Raw genomic sequence first — 20101 nt, 5'->3', positions numbered from 1 at the left:
TTTAAGGTGGAAAAAAACTAAACAGAGGAGGACATCATGTGACAGATAAGCATTCAGGCTCTGGCTGAAAGCCACCTGGAGGCGGGGGGGGGGGGGCTTTTTTCTTTACAGCAGTAGCTCTGCTCTTGCGTAAATCCCTGGGGGTGACTGAGAAGCAGATGAAAGGTCAGGGCTCTGAAGGAAGCTGACTCGCAGGAACCTCTGCCCATTCTCCCCCTTGAGCAAAGGGACTTTGGGGCTGAGAGTGAACATAACAGATGCACCCCTCTTCCAGTCCCACCTCCCACCACACACACCTAGGGCCTGGCCAGGGGTCTGAGATGACCAAGTGCACAGCAGCTAAGGCACACACAGGCAGAGGCCCTTGAAAGGCGGGCGCCTTGCTGGAGGGCCCGGGCCTGGCCTCATCGGCACAGCAGCCTCCCCACCTCACCAGGGACAGGCCCATCCACACGTTCTGCCTGACACGGAGAAGCCAGCACGGTCCAGGGGACGGAGAGGGAACTGGCATCTGAACCTAGCTCCCAGGTTGCTAGGGTAGAATCCATAAACCCGCTGACTGCTTCATTACTGATTAATAAGTTCCAGCTCTATGCCTGACAATCCCAGGCGGCTCCCTGCTCTTCCCGACAGCAGGTTCAAAGCCGTGGCTTTTCCCCAGCCCCAGCTCCTACGGAGCAGTTCACTGGGGCCTCCTTCTCTTCCCAGGCCTGGTGAACTGGCCTTGCCTTCACCTCTCTGTGTGTGTGTGTGTGTCCATGTGCACATCAGATCCTTCCTGAAGCAGCCTGGCTAAGTGATCATACACCTTCCCAAGGCTAACCTACCCCCTGAACTCATCCTACTCATCCCTGTTTCTTGGGCGTTTCTTGATTTCCCAAGTCTCTCTTACGTTTTCTTTCTGTCTTTCACCAGACATCATCCTCACAGGCTGTAAATGGAATCCATATCTCCTCTGCCCTTGAAAAAAATTAAACCCAAATCATGTCCTTAGTCCAGCCTCTCTCCTTCCTGCGACCCACACTACTGACAGCTGTCACATAACTCTTACAAGTCTCCCCAGCACCGCCCAGGCATTCTGTTCTTTAAAAATCCATTTGTATTAAATAGAGAGGGTCTCTAGGCTGAACAGGGTGGCTCATGCCTGTAATCCTAGTACTATGGGAGGCTGAGACAGGAGAATCGCTTGAACCTGGCAGGCAGAGGTTGCAGTGAGCCAAGATCGCACCACTGTGCTCCAGCCTGGGTGACAGAGCAAGACTCTGTCTCAAAAAATAAAAAAAAAGAGATGGTCTCTATTTAATAAACATTAAACATAGGGTCTCACTATACTGCCCAGGCTGGTCTTGAGCTCCCAGCCTTAAGCAATCCTCCTGACTTGGCCTCCTAGAGCACTGGGATTACAGGTGTGAGCCACCACATCTAGCCTGATCTGTCACTCTAGATAACATTTGTCTTTTCTACAGGTTCATAGAAATCTAATCATGTAGTATGTATTCTTTTGTGTCTTGCTTTTTTTGCTCAATGTGTGTTTTTTTGAGACAGAGTCAGGCTATATCATCCAGACTGGAGTGCAGGGGCACTATCTTGGCTCACTGCAACCTCGACCTCCTGGGTTCAAGTGACTCTCCTTCCTCAGCCTCCCAAGTTGCTGGGATTACAGGCACATGTCACCACACCTAGGTAGTTTTTATATTTTTAGTAGAAAAAGGGTTCACCATGTTGGCCAGGCTGGTCTTGAACGCCTTATGTCAGGTGATCCGCCTGCCTTGGCCTCCCAAAGTGCTGGATTACAGGCAGGAGCACCATGCCCAGCCAATTTTTGTATTTTTTTGTAGAGATGGGATTTCACCATGTTTCCTAGGCTGGTCTCGACCTCCTGGGCTCAAGCAATCTGCCCGCCTCGACCTCTCAAAGAGGCACTTTCTTTTTTTCTTTTTTTGAGATGGAGTTTTGCTCTTGTTGCCCAGGATGGAGTGCAGTGTTGTGATCTCTGCTCACTGCAGCCTCCGCCTCCCAGGTTCAAGCGATTCTCCTGTCTTAGCCTCCCTAGTAGCTGCGATTACAGGTGTCCACCACCACACCCAGCTAATTTTTTGTATTTTGGTAGAAACGGGGTTTCACTATGTTGGCCAGGCTGATCTTGAACGCCTGACCTCAGGTGATCCACCCGCCTTGGGCTCCCAAAGTGCTGGGATTACAGGCATGAGCCAATGCGCCACACCCCACCCTACTCTCTTTTTTTCTAAACAGCTTTATAATTTACATAGCACTGGCAGGGTGCAGTGCCTCACACTTGTAATCCCAGCACTTTGGGAGGGTGAGGCAGGTGGGTCACTTGAGGTCAGGAACTTAAGACCAGTCTGACCAACATGGTGAAACCCCGTCTCTACTAAAAATACAAAAATCAGCCAGGCGTGGTGGTGGGCGCCTGTAGTCTCAGCTACTAGGGAGGCTGAAGCAGGAGAATCATTTGAACCTGGGAGACGGAGGCTGCAGTGAGCCAAGATTACGCCACTACACTCCAGCCTGGGAGACAGAGCAAGACTCCATCTCAAAAAAAAAAAAAAAAAAAAATTCACACCATATAATCCACTCATTTAAAGTGTATAATTCTGTAGTTTTAGTATATTCGTGGATATTTGCAACTATCATCACTTCAGTTTCTTTTCATCCCATAAAGTTGTTCAAAATTGTACCCTTGAAATATTATGGAACAACTCTAGAAATCAAATTCTGTCCCCCTCCTGGGTGAATTGTGCTGCTACTGTCCTTGTTTGCCTCTGAACTAATTCTGTGTATTCTTTGTCATGTGTGGCCACTAAAGTCCATTGGGTTCGCTTAGTGGTCAGCCAATGAATGGATTGAGATTTCCTTAAGTGTTTGAAAACAATAAGTCTCCCAGGCTTTGCTGGTCTTTACCGTGGGTTTTTGGAGCACACCTTCAAACTCAGCCAGGCAGCTGACAACCTTACCTTTGCCTTCACGTGCTGCTTGCACAGAGCATCAAGGTTTCCCATTGAGAGCCCTCCTGCTCTAAATAAAGGAGCTGGGGAGACCAAATTATTGTGCAGCAAGTTTGCTTAGCAAATGATAGACATGCCTAACTCATCTCCTTTCTCCCCTTCTCCCTTATTAACCGTCCCCCTATGTTACTGGGGGCAGAATTGCAACCAGACAAGAAAATGATGTTTCCCAGCCTCCCTTGCAGCTGAGTAGGGACAACCTTTGAGATGTAAGTTGGTGGATGGGGTTGCTAGGAAAGGCCTTTTGCCCCTGGCCCTTCTCATACTTCCTGTTTCGAATGTGGGTGTGATGATAGACTTGCAGCAACCATTTTGTGATCTTAAGGATGTAATCTTAAGGATGTCCTGTGGGTTAAAAGGTAGAAAGACAGAAAGAACTGACCTGAGCCTATTGAGACTTTTCTCTGGACTTTTCTTCTATGTAAAACAGAAATAAATCTCTATCTTTTTAAAATCACTTAATTTATCTTGTGTTTTATGAGCCAACCCTAATCCTAGCTGGTATAGCAAGCACAAAATCAGAGCTGAGGAAGAAGAGTAGCCCAGAGTAGCAGTTCATGCAGGCTGGGCTACCTATACAGAGTCCTTGCCATTCTCCAGAAGCCATCTGTGGTAGGCAGCCTTAAAGACAGCCCCAAATGGCCGGGCGGGGTGGTTCACACATATAATCCCAGCACTTTGGGAGGCCAAGGCAGCCAAATCACTTGAGGTCAGGAGTTCGAGACCAGCATGGCCAACATGGTGAAACCACATCTCTACCAAAAATATAAAAAAATTAGCCAGGCACCTGTAGTCCTAGCTACTTGGGAAGCTGAGGCAGGAGAATCACTGGAACCTGGGAGGCAGAGGTTGCAGTGAGCCAAGGTCATGCCACTACACTCCAGCCTGGGCAACAGAGCGAGACTCTGTCTCAAAAAAAAAAAAGAAAAAAAAAAGAGATGGCCCCAAATGATCCTCACACCTCAGTGTTCACTGGTTCAGTAGGAGATTGCAGAAGTGTGACAGTGTGGCTTCGGAAGGTAGCCCATGAAAGACATCGCACTTTACACTGTAAACCAAAAAGTGTCTGAGACAGGTCTCAATCAATTTAGAAGTTTACTCTGCCAAGGTTAAGGACATGCCAAGAAGAAATAAACATGAGTCACAGAAACAGTTAGTGAGTGGTCCGTGCCTTTCTCCAGAGATGATTTTGAGGGCTTCGGTATTCAAAGGGGAAAAGCAGGCTGGAGGAGAAAGAGGAAGGGTATGGTCGCATTCCTGAATCCACATCTTGCGAGAGAAAAGAAGCAAGTACAGGCATAGTCAATTATGTATGAATCTCGCACTCAGTAATCGCCACTTTCCATAAGATAAGGTGAACATAGAGCAGCTGCCTGTGGAGATGTTTAACCTTTTATCGGTAGCTGTCTGCTTAGGAATAAAAGGAAAGGCAGCCTCTTGCATGAGTCAGCTTTCAGCTTAATTTTTTTGTTCTTGGCAGAGTTAATTGGGGTCCCAATGAGTTTTTATTTTCCTTTCCCATCATCTTGCTCTCTCTTGAATCACTTGTTTTGGGGAGAGCCAGCTGCCACATTGTGAGGACACTCAAGCAGCCCTATAGAGAGACCCGTGTGGTGAGGAGCTGAGAAATCTCCCACTTTCAGCCTCTTGAATAGCTGGGACTACAGGTATACGCCACTATCCCCAGTTAATTTTTGTTTGTTTTTGTTTGAGACGAAATCTTGCTCTGTCCCCCAGGCTGGAGTGCAGTGGAGGGATCTCGGCTCCCTGAAACCTCCACCTCCTGGGTTGAAGCGATTCTCCTGCCTCAGCCTCCTGAGTAGCTGGGATTACAGAGGCACGCCACCACACCCGGCTAATTTTTGTATTTTTAGTAGAGATGGGGTTTCACCATGTTGGCCAGGCTGGTCTTGAACCCCTGGCTTCAAGTGATCTGCCCTCGCTTAACCTCCCAGGGTGCTGGGATTATAGGTATGAGCCTCCACACCTTATTAGATTTTTTTTTTTAGACGAAGTCTCGGTCTTGTCACCCAGGCTGGAGTGTAATGGCGCGATCTCTGCTCACTGCAACCTCGGCCTCCCAGGTTCAAGCAATTCTCCTGCCTCAGCCTCCTCAGTAGCTGGGACTTCAGGTGCACGCCGCCATGCCTGGCTAATTTTTTGTATTTTTATTAGAGACGGGGTTTCACCATGTTGGCCAGGATGGCCTTGATCTCCTGACGTCATGATCCACCCGCCTCGGCCTCCCAAAGTGCTGGGATTACAGGCGTGAGCCACTGCGCCTGGTCACGGTTCCTCTTTGGTAATCTGCTGCGCTCTGTTGCGATGCCTCTGCCCTGTTCTGCCTGGACTGCCACTCCCTCCCTTCCCTCGCCTTTCTAATGGCTTCTTCAAAAACTAGATTCACTATTCACATACAGACATTCCCACCACCTCAAGGAAGGTGGGGTGTCACTGCCAAAGTGAAAGAGAGGCTATACCACTTGCCATTAAGAAAGAGGCACACCAGCCTGGGCAACACATAGCAAAATCTGTCTCTACAAAAAATAAAAAATCAGCTGGGTGTGGTAGCGTGTACCTGTACTCCCACCTACTCGGGAGGCTGAAGCAGGAGGATTGCTTGAACCCAGGAGGACAAGGCTGCAGTGAGCCGTGTTTGTGCCACTGCACTCCAGCCTGGGCAACAGAGTGAGACCTTGCCTCAAAAAAAAAAAAAAAAGAAGAGGCACACTATTTGGTGTCATTGGATTTTGGAGGCAACACACACCCCACGCTAATGAGCTACTCTGACCCAACTGACCAGAGACTGCCAGTTCTGAGCAACTGACTCGGCAACAGTCCATGCTTTGGTACAAGCTGCTCTGGCACTTTGGCTGACGGTACTCGAAAAGTCTTTGGCAAATAGCCAGGTGGTGGCTCACGCCTGTAATCCCAGCACTGTGGGAGGTCAAGGCAGGCGGATCACCTGAGGTCAGGAGTTCAAGACCAGCCTGTCCAACTTGGCGAAATCTCGTCTCTACTAAAAATATAAAAATTAGCTGGTGCAGTGGCAGCTGCCTATAATCCCAGCTACTCCAGAGGCTGAGCCGGGAGAATCATTTGAACCTGGGAGGTGGAGGTTGCAGTGAGCCGAGATGGCACCCCTTCACTCCAGCCTGGGTGACAGAGCGAGACTCTGTCTCAAACAAAAAAGAAGAAAAAGGTCTTTGGCAAATAGACTTGGAGCCCCCAAAAGCCAAGATAAGAGAATCACACACAGACCCCCAGGGTCGAAGGTCAGTCGGGCCATCTTCAGCCAATTGTTTTAGCTTCCCATTGAATACCTGATCATGGAACATCTTCAAAACTTCGTTCACCTCTTTCTTTTAGGGACCTTCCCATAGGTAACTACATCCTACACTCTGTGGCCTCAACTGTTTTGGACTGAATGTGTGCTTTATTAAACAGGACTTGTAGCCATTTGCCTTGCTAAGTGATCCACCTGTGTTGACTTTGTCTCCCAACTAGTGTGTGATATTGAGCAAGTTAACTAACATCTTGAAACTGAAGAATAAGCCAGGCACAGTGAAGCAGGCCCATAGTCCCAGCTACTCCAGGGGACAAGGTGGAAGAATTGTGGGACCCCATGTCTATGAAAATAATAATATAATGATAAAAGTGTTGGGCTGGGTGCAGTGGCTCACACCTGTAATCCTAGCACTTTGGGAGGCTGATGCAGAAAGATGGTTTGAGCCCAGGACTTCAAGACCAGCCTGGGCAACATAGTGAGACCCTCATCTCTACAAAAAAAAAAAAAAATCAAAAATTAGCCAGGTGTGGCACGTGCCACCTGTACTCCCAGCTACTCAGAAGGCTGAGGTGGGAGGATCGCATGACCCCAGGAGGTTGAGGCTGCAGTGAGCCATGATCATGCTACTGCACTCTAGCCTGGGTGACAGAGTGAGACTCTGTCTAAAAAAAAAGGTTAAAAAAAATAGGTAAATAAGCTGGGCATGGTGGCTCACGCCTGTAAAAGGCCGAGGCGGGCGGATCACAAAGTCAGGAGTTTGAGACCAGCCTAGCCAACATGGTGAAACCCCATCTCTACTAAAAATACAAAAATTACCTGGGCATGGTGGTGCCCACCTATGTAATCCCAGCTACTCAAGAAGCTGAGGCAGGAGAATTGCTTGAACCCAGGAGGTGAAGGTTGCACTGAGCCAAGATCGTGCCACTGCACTCCAGCTTGGGTGACAGAGTGAGACTCTGTCTAAAATAAATAAATAAATAATTTTAAAAATAGGTAAATAAATAAAAATAAAGCCGTTAGAAAGGTTTCTGGAGACCGGACACAGTGGTTTATGCCCGTAACCTCAGCACGTTGGGAGGCCGAGGCTGATGGATCATCTGAGGTCAGGAGTTTGAGACCAGCCTGGGCAACGTGGTGAAACCCTGTCTTGACTGAAAATACAAAAACTAGCCGTGTGTAGAGACAAATGCCTAAAATTCCAGCTACTCAGGAGGCTGAAGCACGAGAACCCAGGAGGCAGAGGTTGCAAAGAGCCGAGATCGCACCACTGCACTCCAGCCTGGGCAACAGAGAGGGACTCCATCTCAAAAATATTAAATTAAATTAAAAAAAGAAGGGTGCCTGGAACATAGTCAACAGTCAGTACATTTACACTGCTATTGCTCTTATTATGGCTGACGGGAGAGTGTTGCAGAAAAAGTGGGGATTAAGTGAGAGACCTCCGGAGAAATAAGGAGGCGATGAGTGTTTGCAGGTGCTCCTGCAGAAGGGCGCCATGGATTTGCTTCGACCCAGAGCGCCGCTGGACTCTCCTCACTGCAGATGGAACCACACTGCCCGGGCAGAGGGAGGCAGCCCTCAGAACCGTGCCATGGATGCTAGGCCACAGGGTCGTGCCCATCCTTGGGTGAGGAAACCGATCTTCTGCACATGCTTCCCCAGGTGTTTAAAACTCCCTGTCTGGAAGAAGAATCAGAGAACGCTTTAGACAGGTTGTGCTATGGCTGGAAATAGAAATGCCGGGATCTCTCCTTTCAAGTTTTCCACACATGTTAATTTCCTTTTGCTGAAAGGAAAAATACTTGATTCTAATTTATTTGTAGGCCTGAAATGAGATTTTTCCTCAATTGGAAGATGTGACGTGCCGTGTACTCTAAATGAGAGAAGGGTTGGGAAAATGTAAGCAGGAAACTTTAACTGCAGAAGTAAAAGGAATTACTTAAGCGAAAGCCAATCTGAAAAGGCTGCATACTGTATGATTCCCACTATATGACAGTCTGGAAAAGGCGAGACTATGGAGAAGGGGGAAAAAAAGTCAGCAGCTGCCAGATGTTGTGGGAATGGGGGATGAATAGGTGGAGCAAAGTGGATTTTTAGGGCAGTGAAAATCCTCCTTGTGACACTATCATGGTGGATGTGTGGCGTTATGCATTAGTTCAAATCCACAGAATGTACAAGAGTGAACCCTCATGTCAGCTGCGGCTCCTGGGTGATAAGATTCCCATGCTAGGAGGATGCTGTCGGGAATATGGGGAATCTCTGCGCCTTCCTCTCTATTTTGCTGTGAACCTAAAACTGCTCTAAAAAAAAAAAAAAAGTCTATTTAAAAAAATAAAAAAGCAAAATGAAAATGCAAGCTTGGTTTTGAGGGCATATTATTTAGAACTCTGCTGCGTGCAAGTAACAGAAGTTTTTAGCTCACTGAGTCTCAGAAGGACGTTATAGGTCATAGGTGCCTCGGGAACCATGATTACAGCTGCTGGGAGGAGGCTGCAGTGAGGTGGAAGGCAGAATCCCGGTGGCCTCTCTCTCCCCAGCTCCCCTGTTTACACAGGATCCTCTCCCGCTTTCCATAGACACTGTTTGCCCTTTCTCTACCCCAATCCTAAATTCCTGGGCCAGGGGACGCTGGTGGCGCAGTGCTTGGGGCAGCTCCCAGCCCCAGCAACTCTGGTCACGGGGGTGGAGGTGCGGGTATGGTTCCATGGAAGTTGCCAGCAGAAATCTCAAGGAAGTGAATGGTGTGTCTTGGGTAGGTCAGGGCGCTTTCAGGGGGGCTTCGTTTTGTAATCGTCGTGCCCTCATCGCCACCCCCGCAGGAATATGGTGTTCGTTCCTGGCTGAATTAGGCCCTGCTTTTTGTGCTTGCTGCTGACGCCCGCTTTCCTTTTGATTTAAGGCCGTTGCAGGGCTCCGCTTTGGAGCGGGCATTGGAGGAATTCTTTGGCCACCAAGCAGCCTCCGTGCGTCTTTCTTATATAACAGAGCCACCGAGAGGCTGTTTGCATTCTGCTTGCTTTCTTTTTTTCCGTTGCAGTAGTTTGTTTATTAATTAGTGTGCAAAAGATAAAAAAGAGGTAATAAGCTTGTTTGTGTGCTAGTCCACGTGCTCTGTGTGCTCATTTTTTCTGCAGCCTGGCATCGGGAACCGGAACGTTTGGCCCCAGGAGAGGAGGCCAGGACCCAGGGTGCCAGAATCTTACCGTGCAGAGGCGACAGGCCAATGCAGTTCGTTCCTTTTCCTCCCTCCCTCTCTTCTCCACGCCATCTCCCTCCCTCACCCTCTCCCTCCTCCCTCCCTCACCACCCCCCGGCCCCCTGGAGAGTTCTGGGCGTCCTTGGAAGGAAAGGAGAGTGGCTTCCAGGTCGGAGAACTAGCGGCCGTCATGGCAAACATCGCTAGGAAGCGGGGAAAGGAGCTATCAGGCGGTTGAAACTTGGGTTCCAGGCGACCTCTGGTGGCGTTCGCGGAGTAAGTGCCGCCCGGCCGCGCCCCTCACCCCTCAGCCGGGGACCCTCAGACACCTCCCGGGCGGGCCACCCCGCTGGGGTCTGCTCTGGCCACTGTCCCACCGCCTCATTTGCCGCGCGCCCCTTCACTTCGGGGGTGCACGCGGGGGCATGTCCGCTTCCACAGTGTGGTGTTGAAATCCGCAAGAATCACAGCCCAGGGGGAACTTGGCGGGGAACCTGGGCAGGATGGATGCAGGGTCTGGCCAAGACAAGCTTCTGGCCCCTCCTGCAGCGCTTTGTAATGGAGGCTGACCCGCCTTTTCCGTAGTCGCAGCTAGGGAGAGCCTTGCCGCCCCTCGCAGCACCCCCACCCCCACCTCCACCGTCCAGCGGCGGCCCTAGCGTCAGTTTACACAGTTACCAACCTGAGTAGCCCCGCAGCGCAGCACCCAGCCAGCAGGAGGGAGGGAGGGCCAAGGTGGCTCCCCCGGGAGGCTGGACGACCTCGTCGTCCCCCACCCCTCGCCACCCCGGACTCGGGGCCTGGGGGCTTCTGCACTGTTGGAATCCTGCCTGTTGGGGGCGCGGGCTGCCTTGAGAGAGGTTTCTGGATGTAGAGTCAGCTGGGCTCCCTCCCTGCCTTCCCCCGCCCCCCACCTCCACAGACATCCAGGAAATGTACAGATTTCTACCGCACTCTGGGGTCAAAATGGGACCCAGCGGGAAAAACATGTATTTCATTTTCCCTATATTACGTAATCATGTAAAGAAAATTAAATACATTTTAAGCTAGGGTGGTGCTTTCTGTAACGGAATGAAAACACCTCCAAGGCTTCAACTTAAAAAGAAAAAAAAGGAAAAGGAGGAAAGCTTTTTTAAAAAGCTAACCTGGTAAATATTTAAAAACAAAAAGCAACATAAAAAGAAAATTAAATACAAGCCATTAGGGAAGTGTGAAATATCAAGCATGTATATAAAATTTTCTAATGAAATCTTTCCAACCCCCTCTTAACTTCTTTTTTACTTATTATTATAATTTCAAACAGACATAAAAGTAGGTAAGTAGGTAATAAACACCCACCTTCAACAATGACCAACGTAGCCCAGGTGGTACTCACGCCTGTAATCCCAGCACTTTAGGAGGCAGAGGCGGGCCGATCACTTGAGCCCAGGAGTTCAAGACCAGCCTGGACAACACAGTGAGACCGCCATCTCTATAAAACAATTTAAAAAGCAGCTGGACTTGGTGGCAGGTGCCTACTCATGAGGCTCAGGTGGGAGGATCACTTGAGCCCAGGAGGTTGCAGTGAGCTGTGATCTTGCCACTTCAACAAAGCAAGACCATGTCATCAAAAAGAAAAAAAATTTACCAATGTAGGGCCATTTTTTTCACCTATATTTTTCCCACTTGCTCTCCCTCATTATGTATTTTTATTTTTTAATAATAAGATAAATTGAACTTGTGTTTTAATTAGGCTTGGCTGTGTAACAAGCCACCCCAAACTTAGTGGCCCAAAGCAACCATAGTTTACTATTTCTCACCATTCCAGTGATTGGCTGGACCGTTCCTCTGCTAGTTTTGACTGGAGTTCCTTCTAAAATGTCTAAGATGGCCCCTCATCTTCTAATAGGCTAGATGGGCCTCCTTATACGGCACCTCGAGTTTTCTTTTTTTCTTCCATCAACATAACTTTTCTTTCTTCCTTCCTTCCTTCTTCCTTTCTTCCCTTTCTTTTGAGATGGGGTTTCTCCATGTTGGCCAGGTTGGTCTCGAACTACTGACCTCAGGTGATCTGCCTGCCTCAGCCTCCCAAAGTGCTGGGAGTACAGGCGTGAGCCACCGTGCTTGGCCTGTAGCACTCTTTTTTTTTTTTTTGAGTGGAGTCACTCTCTGTCACCCTGCTGGAGTGCAGTGGCGCGATCTTGGTTCACTGTAACCTCCGCCTCAAAGGTTCAAGAGATTCTCCTGCCTCAGCCTCCCAAGTAGCTGGGACTACAGGCGTGTGCCACCACGCCCAGCTAATTTTTGTATTTTTAGTAGAGACAGGGTTTCACCATGTTGGCCAGGATGGTCTCAATCTCTTGACCTTGTGATCCTCCCACCTCGGCTTCCCAAAGTGCTGGGATTACAGGTGTGAGCCACTGCACCCCACCTCAGTACTCTTATATTTGACATTCAAGAAGGAAACAATTGCATTCCCAAACAGCTAAACATGCATGTCTTTAGACTTTTTAAAGTGGAGTCTTTTAAAAAAAAAAAAAAAACTGTCACATTCTCTGCAAAGCCTATTCATCTCAGCATCCCAAAGATGAAGCACACCTTCTGTGAGCTCTGTAAGAAAGTGACAAATACAGGGCATCACTGCCAGCACAGCTCAGTATGGCTGCTTATAAAATGAGACTTCTGACGCTGGCTGCAGCGTCATTTTCTCACCATCCTCACATGGGAGAGCAGTTGTCTGAGTGATCGCTAAGTCATGCTCACTAAGTCAGTGCAGTAAGAATTGCACTGCTGAAGCTGAGACCAGGACAGCCTCTGCTGGGGCTAGAGCAGGCATGGCAACGAACTCCAAGCTGGGATCTCCATTTGTTTTCTTTTTCTTTTTATTTATTGATTTGTTTTGTTTTGAGACGGAGTCTCGATCTGTCTTGCCCAGGGTGGAGTGCAGTCATGCAATCTCAGCTCACTGCAGCCTCTACCTCCTGGGTTCAAGCGATTCTCCTTCCTCAGCCTCCCAAGTAGCTGGGACTACAGGCGTGCATCATCACGAACAGCTAATTTTGTATTTTTAGTAGAGACAGGGTTTCACCATGTTGGCCAGCCTGGTCTCGAACTCCTGACCTCAGGTGATCTGCCTGCCTCAGCCTCCCGAATTACTGGGATTACAGGCATGAACTACCACACCCAGACTCTTTTTAATTTTTTTTTTTTTTTTTTGAGACAGAGTCTTGCTCTGTTGCCCAGGCTGGAGTGCAGGGGTGCAATCATGGTTCACTGCAGCCTCGGCCTCCCAGGCTTAAGTGATCCTCCTACCTCAACCTCCCAAGTAGCTGGGTGTACAGGCACATGCCACCACACCCAGCTAACAGAGCTGAGATTCTCCCTGTGTTGCCCAGGCTGGTCTCAAATTCCTGGGCTCAAGTGATCGGCCCTCCTCAGCCTCCCGAAGTGCCGGAATTACAGGGGTGCGCCACGACACTTGGCCTCCATTTGTTTTCTAGCAAGCCAAAGTCTGAGTGGAAAAAACCCAAACTGCTTTTCCTCTGACCTCACACAACAATTAACACAGAACACTTCTGTGACCCCAAAATATGTGGGGATTTTCCCCACCAGCAATCAAGCAATCAGTTCTGCAGTGGACACCAACTGGGTGTCCTCTAATTCTATTCAATTCTGACACTACCTGGAGATAGCGTCACATCCCACAGGTTGACAGCTCAGTCTCCAAGACTGCCCCACCTTTAGATGTCAATGGCAAGCCTCAGGTTGTGTCACCTGTGCTTCTGACTGATGGGCTATAAATTGGGGTTCCCTCCACCCCTTCCTTTGGTTCATTTAATTTGTTAGAGCGGCTCCCAGAACTCAGGGAAACATGTTGACCAGTTTATTAACAAGGATATTACAAAGGATACAGATGAAGAGATACATAGGGCAAGGTATGGGGGAAGGGTCGCAGAGCTTCCATGCCCCCTCCGGGTGCACCACCCTCCAGGAACCTCAACGTGTGCAGCTATCCAGAAGCTCACAGAACCCAGTCCTTTTGGGTTTTTAGGCGTGATTGATTAAACCATTGGCCACTGGTGAGCAACTCAACCTGCAGCCCCTCTCCCCTCCCCAGAGGATAGGAGTGGGGCTGAAAGTCCCAACCCTCTAATCCTGCCTTGGTCTTTTTGGGGAGCAGCCCCCATCCTGAATCTACCTAGGGGCTCCAGCCGTCAGTCATTGTCAGCATACACAGGCCATCACTTTGGAGATGCTGAGGATTTTCAGAGTTGTATGCCAGGAAACTAGGGTCAAAAACCAACATATATTTGACAATATCACACAAAAGAAGGGCTTTTCAAAGTTGTAGTTACTTCTGGCAAAAATGTTACAGTACTGAAGTTTCTTCTTTCTGTGGAAGATGGATTTTGCCTTAACTTTCCTGTCCTTCAATTCCACTTTGTTGCCACGCGGCGCGATGGGGATGTTTTCGCACGCTGTGCACAGTACTTGTACCAGATCTCTATGCCAACAAGGCACTATATATTTTTTTTTCTTTGAGACAGAGTCTCATTCTGTTGCCGAGGCTGGAGTGCGGTGGTGTGATCTTGGCTCACTGCAACCTCCGACTCCTGGGTTCAAGTGATTCTCATGCCTCAGCCTTTTGAGTAGCTGGGATTACAGGTGTGCACACCACGCCTGGCTAATTTTTGTTGTTGTTGTTGTTGTAGTTTTAGTAGAGACGGGTTTCAGCATATTGGCCAGGCTGGTCTTGAATTCCTGACCTCAGGTGATCCACCTGCCTTGGCCTCCCAAACTGCTGAAATTATAGGCATGAGCCACCGCACCCAGGCTTAAGGTACTGTTTTTTTTTTTTTTGAAGCAGAGTTTTGCTGTTGTTGCTCAGGCTAGAGTGAAATGGTGCAATCTCAGCTGATCTCAGCTCACTGCAACCTCCACCTCCTGGATTCAAGTGATCCTCACTGCAACCTCTGCCTCCCAGGTTCAAGTGATTCTCCTGCCTCAGCCTCCTGAGGAGCTGGGATTACTGCTGCGTGCCACTAAGCCCGGCTCATTGTTTTTTTTTTTTTTTTTCTTTTTTTAGATGAAGTTTTGTTCTTGTTGCAGAGGCTGGAGTGCAGTGGTGTGATCTCCGCTCACCGCAACCTCATGCACCACCATGCCCAGCTAATTTTGTATTTTTAGTAGAGACAGGGTTCCTCCATATTGGTCAGGCTGGTCTCAAACTCCCGACCTCAGGTGATCTGCCTGCCTTGGCCTCCCAAAATTCTGGAATTACAGACATGAGCCACCATGCCCAGCTAATTTTGTATTTTTAGTAGAGACGCAGTTTCACCCATATTGGCCAGGCTGGTCTCAAACCCCTAACCTTGGGTGATCCACTCAATTCAGCCTCCCAAAGTAAGTGTGAGCCACTACGCCCAGCCCAATCACATTTCTAAATGGATGTCCGTGCTTCATGCCTATCCAATGAAGTCTCCATATAAGGCCAAGAAGGCCAGGCTCACGCCTGTAATCCCAGCACTTTGGGAGGCCGAGGCGGGTGGATCACGAGGTCAGGAGTTTAAGACCAGACTGGCCAACATGGTGAAACCCCATCTCTACTAAAAAATACAAAAATCTGCTGGGCATGGTGGCTCGTGCCTGTAATCCCAGCTACTCGGGAGGCTGAGGTAGGAGAATTGCTTGAACCGGGACTGTGGAGGCGGAGGTTGCAGTGAGCTGAGATCGAGCCATTGCACTCCAGCCTGGGTGACAGAGTGAGACTCCATCTCAAAAAAATAAAAAAAAATAAATAAATACATAATGCATTGTAAATACTGTATTTTCTCTTTAAGAAGATTTTATTGTGATAAAAATGCACACAATTCGCCATTGTATTTTATGTGTACAGTTCAGTGGCGTTACGTACATTCACATCGTTGTGCAAACAGCACCATCGTCCATCCCGGAACTTGTTCATCTTCCCAAACTGAAACTCCAGATCCATTCAACAATAACTTCCTTCCCCAGTCCCCCCAGCCCCTGGCAACCTCTTTTATTTTCTGTTCCTGTGAATTCAGCTATTCCAGGTACTTTAGTGAAGTGAAATTGTGGCCGTATTTGCAAACAATCTATCACCTACTTGTTTTTTGTTTTGTTTTGTTTTGTTTTGTTTTGTTTTGTTTTTGAGACAGAGTTTGACTTTTTTTTTTTTTTTTTTTTTTTTTTTTGATATGGAGTCTCACTCTGCTACCCAGGCTGGAGTGCAGTGGCGCTATCTCAGCTCCCTGGAACCTCCGCCTCCTGGATTCAAGCAACTCTCCTGCCTCAGCCTCCTGAGTAGCTGGGATTATGGGCACCTGCCACTGTGCCCTGCTAATTTTTGTATTTTTAATAGAGACAGGATTTCACCATCTTAGCCACGCGGTCTCGAACTCCTGACCTCATGATCCACCCGCCTTAGCCTCCCATAGTGCTGGGATTACAGGCATGAGCCACCACGCCTAGCTGGAGTTTCATTCTTATTGCCCAGGCTGGAGTGCAGTGGTGCGATCTCAGCTCACTACTACCTCCATCTCCCGGATTCAAGTGATTCTCCTGCCTCAGCTTCCCGAGTAGTCGGGAGTACAGGTGTGTGCCACTGCACCCAGTTGATTTTGCATTTTTAGTAGAGACAGGGGTTTTGCCATGTTGCCCAGGCTAGTCTCGAACTCCTGACCTCAGGTGATATGCCCTCCTCAGCCTCCCAAAGTGCTGGGATTACAGGTGTGAGCCACTGAGCCCGGCCATGGCTTTTTTTTGTTTTGTTTTGTTTTGTTTTGAGATAGAGTTTCGTTCTTGTTGCCCAGGCCAGAGTGCAATGGTGCGATCTCGGCTCACTGCAACCTCTGCCTCCTGGGTTAAAGCGATTCTCCTGCCTCAGCCTCCGGAGTAGCTGAGATTACAGTTGCCTGCCACCATGCCTGGCTAATTTTTGAATAGTAGTAGAGATGGGGTTTCCATGTTGGCCAAACTGGTCTCAAACTCCTGACCTGGTGATCTGTCCACCTCGGCCTCCCAAAGTGCTGGGATTACAGGCATGAGCCTCCGCACCCAGTATGGGGGAAACTTTTAAAGATGGCAGTTACCGTCCATGATGCTGAAGAAGCTAGGACTTCTTGGAGGTCAAGATGCCAGCCTTCCTGATTCTTCAATATTAGAATCCAGTATGAAGGGCTGGGCACGGTGGCTGACACCTGTCATCCCAGCACTTTGGGAGGCCGAGGCAGGCGGATCACTTAAGGTCAGGAGTTCAAGACCAGCCTGGCCAAGATGGTGAAACCCAGTCTCTACTAAAAATACAAAAATTAGCCAGGCGTGGTGGCAGACACCTGTAGTCCCAGCTACTTGGGAAGCTGAAGCAGGAGAATCACTTGAACTGGGGAGGTGGAGGTTGCAGTGAGCTGTGAGCAGAGACTGAGCCACTGCACTCCAGCCTGGGTGACAGAGAGAGACTTCATCTAAAAAAAAAAATAAGAATCTAGTATGAAGGAGATGTGGTGAGTTAGAGAGTACAGGGCTTTGGATTCCAGTATGATGGTGATGGGGATGGGGGACGGGGGCCAAGCTGACCCTCCCAGTTGCAGGCCTGTGGGAGGGCTCCCTCAGGCCTCCCAGATCCTGTGTGCCACAGCAGCTGGCCTGCAGCAGTGTCCCCCATCAGTCTGAGGCGCCCACCATGTCCTGCCTTGTCATGCGTGCCAAGATGAATGCTAAATGTGGAGATTCTTACTCAGTGCTGGATTCCGCGCCTTCTGGCATTCAATACTAGCCTAGTTTTTAATAAAAAAGAAACAACACTATTTTGGTGCCGTAAACCTATTTTTCACCATCTGGCATCCCTTATGCCTCTTATGTTTCCTCTTCTAGGTCAGCAAAAATCCCATGATGGTACCAGAACCTCCCTACCAAGGAGGATGTTCTCATAGATTCCCAGAGACAAGGTACCTCTCTTCAGGTTGCATCCACTTAACTTTGAATAACAGACTCCCAAAAAACCTCTTTCTATAAATGCCAATAGAACAAAATGAAAGTTTAGTTCACGGAAATTAACATAAAAATGAAGGTTTGATTTTTTTTTTTTTTTTGCATAACAGATGATGGTAATCTTAAAATACTCGACAGATGAAAGAGGAAGCAAAACCACTCCTTCTGTCTGAGAGAATTGTGCAATGATGGCCAAAAGCAGTCCTCTGCAATTTCTTTGGGAGGTGACAAAGGAACAGAAGGCACTGGGGGAACCAATGGGCAAATTAGTTTAATTAGTCAAATTAACTTAATTAGCAAAAATAATTCTCTTTGGAGCAGGCTTTGAATAAATCTGTGATAATTTTGTGATTCTGTGAATTTTCTGGAATATGTGTATGTGTGCATGTTGGGTGCATGCTCATGTGCAATCATTCGTGTGCATGTGTGTGCCTGAATGCATGGGGGTGGACCCAGGTTTTGTGGTCCCTGAAGATTATACAATTTTGAATCACCCTTTAAAAAAAGGAACTCAGGCCGGGTGCAGTGGTTCATGCCTGTAATCCCAGCACTTTGGGAGGCTGAGGCAGGAGGATTGCTTGACCCCAGGAGTTCAAGACCAGCCTGGGCAAAATAGCGAGATTTCATCTCTATTTAAAAGAAAAAAAATTTTTAACAAAAATGTTTTTAAAACCACAAAACGTGAATCCAAAATTAGGTAGGAGAGGGAGGCCTATTTAGGTTTAGGAAGAAAACACAATTCACAATATTTTCTTCTTTTTTTTTTTTTTTTTTTTTTGAGACAGAGTTTCGCTCTTGTTACCCAGGCTGGAGTGCAATGGCGCGATCTCGGCTCATCGCAACCTCCGCCTCCTGGGTTCAGGCAATTCTCCAGCCTCAGCCTCCCGAGTAGCTGGGATTACAGGCGCGCACCACCATGCCCAGCTAATTTTTTGTATTTTTAGTAGAGACGGGGTTTCACCTTGTTGACCAGGATGGTCTCGATCTCTTGACCTCGTGATCCACCCGCCTTGGCCTCCCAAAGTGCTGGGATTATAGGCGTGAGCCACCGCACCCGGCCCACAATATTTTCAAAGCTGAAGAATATCTCCAATTTCATGTAATTCAGGAAACTAACAAAGTTGTGTTTAACTGCTTAACAAACCTCGATGGCACTTCTTCCTCCTATAACTTTTGGCTGCATACTCTTGGATCATCTTTTTTTTTCTTTTTTCTCTCCCCCTGCCCCCTCCACCTTTTAATATGGCCACAATTTTATAATATTTTCTAGGGAGAGGATAGAAAGATAGTTCAGTTTTTACACTTCATCTTAGCCAAAAGGCCGAGAAGTAATGATCATTCAGGTTTTGGCTGGCCAGGCGCAGTGGCTCATGCCTGTAATCCCAGCACTTTGGGAGGCCAAGGTGGGTGGATCACCCGGGGTCAGGAGTTCAAGACCAGCCTGGCCAACATGGTGAAATCCCGTCTCTACTAATAATACAAAAATTAGCCGGTCATGGTGGCACGTATCTTTAATGTCAGCTACTCAGGAGGCTGAGGCAGGAGAATCGCTTGAATCCGGGAGGGGGAGGTTGCAGTGAACTGAGATGGCACCACTGCACTCCAGCCTGGTGACAGAGCCAGACTCTGTCTCAAAAAAAGAAAGAAAGATAATTCAGTTTTTGTGCTACCATGGTTGATAAAAATTTGGTTTTCAGTACTGATAATTTAGAAAACTTTCAGCTTCACATTTTCATAATAATTCTGTGCATATTTTTAGGATTGCTGTCAAATTTGGGAAAACCTCGATCAAGTTTCTTTCATATAAAAGCTGTAAATTGGCAGGGCGTGGTGGCTCACGCCTGTAATCCAAGCACTTTGGTGGCCAAGGTGGGTGGATCGCCTGAGGTCAGGAGTTCAAGACCAGCCTGACCAACATGGTGAAACCCCATCTTAAAAATAAATAAATAAATAAATAAATAAATAAATAAATAAATAAAAGCTGTAAATTTTCAGGGCATATCAAGGTTTCATGTTCAGGAGCCAACCTTAAATACTCTAAATTGGCAATACTCATGAACCAATTTGACTTCTGTGTCTTGCTGTAGAGGCTTATTATGAGATTTATGTTATCTTTTTCGATGTCTGTATTTTAGTAAAATCTGCTCAAAATGTAAATGTTTTCCTACTATGTTCATATATTTCACTTCTTTTATGAAGTAAATTATTTAACAATCCAAGAGCCCATATATTACGTCTATTCAAAATTTGTCTCTGATCTGAAAAAAAAATTTGGTACAATTTACTTCTCGGATGTCAGAATCGTTTCTATTGGTTATATATAGAAATATTTGAAAAATTCCATCATATAGTGAGTTTGCAATTATATTACTGCATTATTGAATATATATGTGTGTGTGTGTATGTATATATATATACATACACACACACATATATATATATACACACATATATATACACGTATATATATATATTTTTTTGGAGACAGGGACTCACTCACTCTATCGCCCAGGTTGGAGTGCAGTGGTGCAATCATAGCTCACTGCAGACTTGACTTCCTGGGCTCAAGCACTCCTCCCATCTCAGCCTCCCCAGTAGCTG

The 20101-nt window shown here is 47.7% G+C and overlaps 2 long non-coding RNA genes across 2 annotated transcripts; one reads left to right on the top strand and one right to left on the bottom strand.

The window, feature by feature from the left end:
- Positions 1–4104: 4104 nt before the first annotated feature.
- On the bottom strand, positions 4105–10403 carry LOC144581199 (uncharacterized). The gene is made up of 2 exons (XR_013531753.1): positions 10194–10403; positions 4105–7995 (listed from the first exon to the last, which is right to left on the bottom strand). It is a non-coding gene; the product is annotated as an uncharacterized LOC144581199 (long non-coding RNA).
- On the top strand, positions 9636–17860 carry LOC103790217 (uncharacterized). The gene is made up of 3 exons (XR_616402.6): positions 9636–9787; positions 17384–17457; positions 17611–17860. It is a non-coding gene; the product is annotated as an uncharacterized LOC103790217 (long non-coding RNA).
- Positions 17861–20101: the final 2241 nt, after the last annotated feature.

Source organism: Callithrix jacchus, chromosome X (assembly GCF_049354715.1).
Source record: "Callithrix jacchus isolate 240 chromosome X, calJac240_pri, whole genome shotgun sequence".
Classification (NCBI taxonomy): domain Eukaryota; kingdom Metazoa; phylum Chordata; class Mammalia; order Primates; family Cebidae; genus Callithrix; species Callithrix jacchus.
This window is presented reverse-complemented; position numbering and strand designations above follow the sequence as displayed.